The 5,968-nt window shown below is 41.2% G+C and overlaps 1 protein-coding gene across 1 annotated transcript in view; it reads left to right on the forward strand.

Moving 5' to 3' along the window:
* LOC106817596 (charged multivesicular body protein 3-like) overlaps window positions 1–1,482 on the forward strand; it is a gene marked incomplete at its 5' end in the record, with an annotated part of 28,170 nt that extends 26,688 nt beyond the window's left edge. The window contains 1 exon segment of the transcript XR_001395079.1: window positions 1,274–1,482.
* Window positions 1,483–5,968: the final 4,486 nt, after the last annotated feature.

A 5,968-nucleotide genomic window follows, 5' to 3' on the forward strand; every position in this document is an offset into this window, starting at 1 on the left:
TTATAATATAGGTATTATGATATTATATAATATAATAATAGCCTATAGGTATGATAATATTCCTAATCGCTTGCTCCTCTTCGCATGCATATGTACATGTGCAGTGAAAGCTGCAATAAGTAAATACGGTAACGTGGGCTGCGCATATATTATATATCTTAATATATAATTTAGTTCGTAATATGTTCAATTTACTGGATATGGTATGATATGTTATACTTTCCTGTAATTAAGGACGGCCAAATCCTGTATAGCGTGTGTGTGCGTGCGTGTGCACGTATACGTGCGTGCGTGGGTGCGTGCGTGTGTGCGTGTGCACGTATACGTGCGTGCGTGTGTGCGTGTGCACGTATACGTGCGTGCGTGTGTGCGTGTGCACGTATACGTGCGTGCGTGTGTGCGTGTGCACGTATACCGATACGTGCGTGCGTATGTGCGTGCGTGCGTGAGTGCGCACGTACACGTGCGTGCATGCATGAGTGCGTGCGTGTGCACGTACATGTGCGTGCGTGCATGTGCACGTACACGTGCGTGCGTGCGCGCGTGTGCAGGTACACGTTCGTTCGTGCGTGCGTGCGTGTGCAAGTACACGTGCGTGCGTACGTGCGTCCTCCCTCATTTTGAGGGTAGGGAGTCCGTGTGAATCCCTGAAAATTCACCCAGACTAACTAGTTCGTTCGGAGCACGGCCTCACAGAATTACCAATTTTTTCAGGTAATGCACAAAGAGAATCTGGCAGACGTGCAACTGTATGAATCTTAAAAATAAGCACATGCGGTATTGTTAATATCTTTTAAATTTTAAACCTCAGACTGCGGACTCCCTCATTTTGAGGGTAGGGAGTCCGTGTGAATCCCTGAAAATTCTCCCAGACTAACTAGTTCGTTCGGAGCACGGCCTCACAGAATTACCATATTTTTTCAGGTAATGCACAAAGAGAATCTGACAGACGTGCAACTGTATGAATCTTAAAAATAAGCACATGCATTATTGTTAATATCTTTTAAATTTTAAACCTCAGACTGCGGACGCCCTCATTTTGCCGCGGACTCCCTCTTTTTGAGGGTTGGCTTTAATTTTTACATCGAGTTTGTACTACTTAGTCACTTTCCGTATTCATAGTAACATTTGCATCCTGCCTGATAATAGGCTGACTAAGCATCAGTAGGTGGTGGTGATGCGAGTGGTGAATGAAAGGTTGGTAGAAACGATGACAGTTACTTTCCAACTTGGTGAGTCGCACAGTTCTATTGGGACATTCTATAGTACATAGGTGAAGTTGATTGCAGAGAAATGTGCATGCCTTTTAATGCATTTACAAATGCATGAAGTTCTACATCAGACCAAAAATAACTACACTTTCATTACATAGCTTTAAGGGATGCCTAAAATCGTATGTATATAGATTTGTTTAAGAGATTTATATGATCTAATGGTAAAGCTGTGGATTTTAGCAGCAGAGAAATGGATGCTTGAAATTGCAAATAATTATAGTAGTTCTGATATTTGCATTTTGTATAGTAAACTTGTACAGAAATGTTTCAGTTTCATTATAGATTTTGCAGATTCTTTTCAGATAGTTTTTGAAATATTTGAGTGGATTATCTAAGAACAAATCTATAGTTTGAAATATGGAGCCTGCATTTACCATGAATTTTGTTTTAATTATTCTAAAAACGAGTTTTTAATATAAATGAATAATTTTTTTAATCATACTCAAGTTTGGTGTGTGCCATTGTGTGCACAATGTTTAATCATGGTGGTTTTACACGGTGATTCCCTTGTGTAAACAAAATTACCATATTACCATATACAGTTCGTAGGAGATTTTCTTGTACAATTCTTTAATGCAATATCAAAGTATACTATGAAGGTCAAAAGCTGAAGAGCTAGCATATTTTTGCTAACATAAACTGCATTAGCTACTCTGTCAAGCTATGCACGTGCACGTGGCTATAAGTGGTATGCAGGATGAAGGGGAAAAATGTATTGTATTTAGAAAAGCATTTATTTTTCTAACCTTTCTCTTGATTCATGGGACATATTATATAGAAAACAATGGCTAATCACTATAACAATCCATAACAAATACAGCAAATGTCCAGAAAACTAACACTGATTCATGATATTTGCATATCTATTGTGTTTCCATGTTTAAATAGCAACCGATGAGGTAGTTTTAAAACACCTAAACAATGTAATTTCATCAGTAAATAGGATTTGTATAAGAAATTGTATAAGAAACGGTATCACGTTATAATATATAGAGCTACCCATGGCAGAGATGGTATATCCCCATGACGTACCAATTACGACTTTGATATTGCTTCGAAAATGTCGAATTGTCTCTTAATTAATAGATGCCACTATCACTACATCGTCACTGGTGAGCTCAAATCCAGATGAGACGAGATACCAGAGAAGTGTTGTCGAAAGGAGGTGTTGATCCTAACCGCTGAGCGCGGATCTTGCGCGCAGTTCCGCGGCAAGGCACACGTGACCGCGGGAACGTCCTACGACAGTATGCAGCGCTGGCAGCTATGGATAGGCCTGCGCACGAATCCATAGCTGCCAGCAAACAGTCCGGAATTTTAGGGGGGACACAGAGGGCAGAGATTTGGGACGTGGAAGGAACTCGCGACTTAGCTGGGGGGGTCGTACAGATGGGGGGGGGTGAGAGCTAATGTTTTGATTTTGCGGTGGTTCCATTTCCGTGTGGTCTTAGGCGTTTTCACTATAACTTGTACAGCGCCCCATGACGCCTGTCCTATGTAACACTTGATATGTGAACATCAGAGAGATCGCACCGTGATTGCATGAAGAAATGGATGACGATGTTGTATGAGAGAGTATGCGCATTATATGGCTATTCGTAACATTGAACTCATTCCTCTGCGTATTGCTCTGCTCTGTGCTGCTACAGAACGTCATGACAGCAGTACCTACGTCGTGTTGAAGGGAACTGTCGACAGCCGTCATGTTGAAGATGTTGGCGACGTTGTTTTGCCTAAAGTTCTTCATGTAACGTGATGTTCTGCACACAATGGCCAACTTCGTGAATATGATCGATTTGGATGTCATTTGTCACGCGTAGTTAGACTTATATTGCTGAACGGCGCATATATGACCGCCGGGGAATGTATAACTGTACAGCCAGCTGTACATGAGCCGGCAAAGGAAAAGTCTGCTGAGGCAGTTACAAGTATAACACACAAAGAAACCATCGAACCATGAAGAACACGGGTCAAGAGCGGTATTTCCTTACTGCTTATAAGGCTGGTGAGGTAAATGGAATGAACGGTTACAAATACATCGCAATATATGCTGTTATATGCTAGAACTCTATATGCTTTACATTTCACGGTCGTTTAATAAACCACTTCGTTGTTACGCACTGGAACCCTATGACGTCATCGGGTCATAGGTGATTTGTACATAGCTGAGAATATCGATCTCGCGCTCACTCGTACGCGCTTGCCGTATACTACATAATATGCATGAATGTTATGCAGAAGCTATGTAAAATCGTGCGTGCGTTTGTATTCTGTACTGAACCGATCGACTATCTGCCTGTGCTTTTTGTTTTTTGGATTTTTACGTGTGTGTATGATATTCATTGTGGGGTATTTTAGGTAGATATGCAGTGTCGGTTCTTCTCGGTCAGTCAGTCTCGGTCATATCATTTATTTATGGATGTCTTTTTGCTCCCTGGATTTCTTAATTCTAATACAACAGAAATGCACACTTAGACATACATGTAATTAACTTGCAAAGCATATCTATTGATTCATGTTTAATGCACATCTAACTATACATATGAACAAGGAGGAATGTTAACCACTAAATACATTGTACAAGCAATTAAAGCAATGAAAATGGGGAAATTGCGTACGTGTATACTTGTATGAAACCTGCAAATGTGATAATTTATGATGTAGAAAGTTTTAAAAATAGCAATGAAATAAAAGCGTTTCCATTTGAGAAACAGCAGCTAGGGAATAAACATGTATCATAATTTCTTATAATTAATATATATGAAAACCTTCAATTTAAGTACTATTTGATATTAATAATAAATGAAAGTGTCAATGACACTGTAGCTCACCACAATGAAAGTGTCAATGACACTGCAGCTCACCACAAAAAAGGACTCAAATGAGTGAGTGAGAAGAAATCAGTTTTAATTAAGCAACCATCGACGTACAATATAGAAACGAAGAGTATATATGGGAGAACTCCCATTATATAATCTTGATAATTATGTGTAATTTTTTATGTGAAAATAATAAATAATATTATATATAAATTATAAATAAGTTATAAACAAAAATGAATCACAATTTGTGACGGTAGATGGCGCTATACCCGTTTTGATGTTTCTTAGCATAAATCATTATATCATAATAACAAGTGCCGCGGAGCGACAGCGCTCATCTAACGTCTACTGCGGTGACTCTGTGGTGGAGTGGTGGGATTCTAGTAAACCCTGTTAGTCCCAAATGTGTTCACATACACGCCGAAACAGTGGAATGCACAGGGATGGTATCAGGAACCTTCTCAAAGGAATGTTCGTTGGGATCGTATGAAAAACGTTTGCCACGAGATGGCCCCGCGCTACCGCTGTTAAGTGCTCTTCGTAATTAAAGAATGGAGCTCCCCATCGTACCGTAGTAGCATACAACTATTTGCAAGACAGAATTAGGTACAGCATCTTCTACTCCACTTTACCTACGCAAGCCTATTCAGGCCTGCAATAAGGAGCTGGCCACTCGGCTAATCCAATAACGCCAGGCAAAATACTACACCAGTACCAATGAAAGCACATGCACTCGGCAGTAAAGCCACTGCGGGCAGTGGCAATTACCGTTACATCGCTAACATACTGACGAGTGTGTGGGTGGTGCAGAATGCCATAGAAATTATACGATCTTTAAGGAGCTAAATCCTTCTTTCAACCACAATTTAGCTTTTTGAAATTTTCCACGTGTGACATTGTAGCCTCATACACTCCACGATGTATTAGATTCTACTAGCAAAACCTAGGCAGTCAAATTCTTTTCTGAAACAGGGACAGTGCAACAACATCCCATGTTACCCTCCTGTTGACGGGCGTCAAACGGTTATGGCACACCCTTACTCCTTCCGATGTCAGCCTAGAAGAGTTAGATTTCATTCGGTTCCTTTCAAAATGCCATAAAAATCGCTAGGTGCACACTCGAAACAAAAAAAGTTTTTAATTCGCTCCGTCAGACCCATGTCCTCAGAAAATGTCTAAAATCTGCCCTGTGCCCATTGACCTCTTGACCTCCAATTTCGCGACAGTGATGGGCTTTTCCTACCATCGATGCTATACACCAACTATCACGAGCCCCGTTAGGTCGAGCCCTGTTTAGGCCTTTCGGTCCGCAATCTCGCATTCCTCCCTATTACCTTAAGTTAAGGACGTTGAATGGTTCCCCTTTTCTTTTACACCTCTTTGACCTCTTGACCTTCTGTACCCCAGCTCTCGACATCCAAACTCGTTTTGACAATCCTCCCATGTGGGCCCGCAATATCGATCGAGAGCGTCTTAAGATTTCGCTGGCCCAGACTGGTTGACGGCACGCACGCCACGGGCACGACGGACGGATCACTTGCGCATTCATACAAGGCTGCACGCTGACTACGTCAGATGAGCTCAACTGATTAATATGAATCAATAATAGTATAAATATAATATGTCATAGCAGGAATTTGCATTAAAATCATTGCTCACTGAACATCTCTGTAAAACGAACCAGACAAGTGTGACACCACAGATTGATTTGCTCTATCCTGGCGTGCCTATATAATACTCAAGAGTCGGGATAATCTATATATCTTGGCGATATCGGATATGCCCGGTATCTTCGCGGACCCCCGCCTAGCACCTCAGTGAGAGTCTAGACCACTCACTCTTCGCGTGTCCTCTTTCGCATTCCACCACCTA

Source organism: Priapulus caudatus, unplaced genomic scaffold (assembly GCF_000485595.1).
Source record: "Priapulus caudatus unplaced genomic scaffold, Priapulus_caudatus-5.0.1 Scaffold1785, whole genome shotgun sequence".
NCBI classification, from domain to species: domain Eukaryota; kingdom Metazoa; phylum Priapulida; class Priapulimorpha; order Priapulimorphida; family Priapulidae; genus Priapulus; species Priapulus caudatus.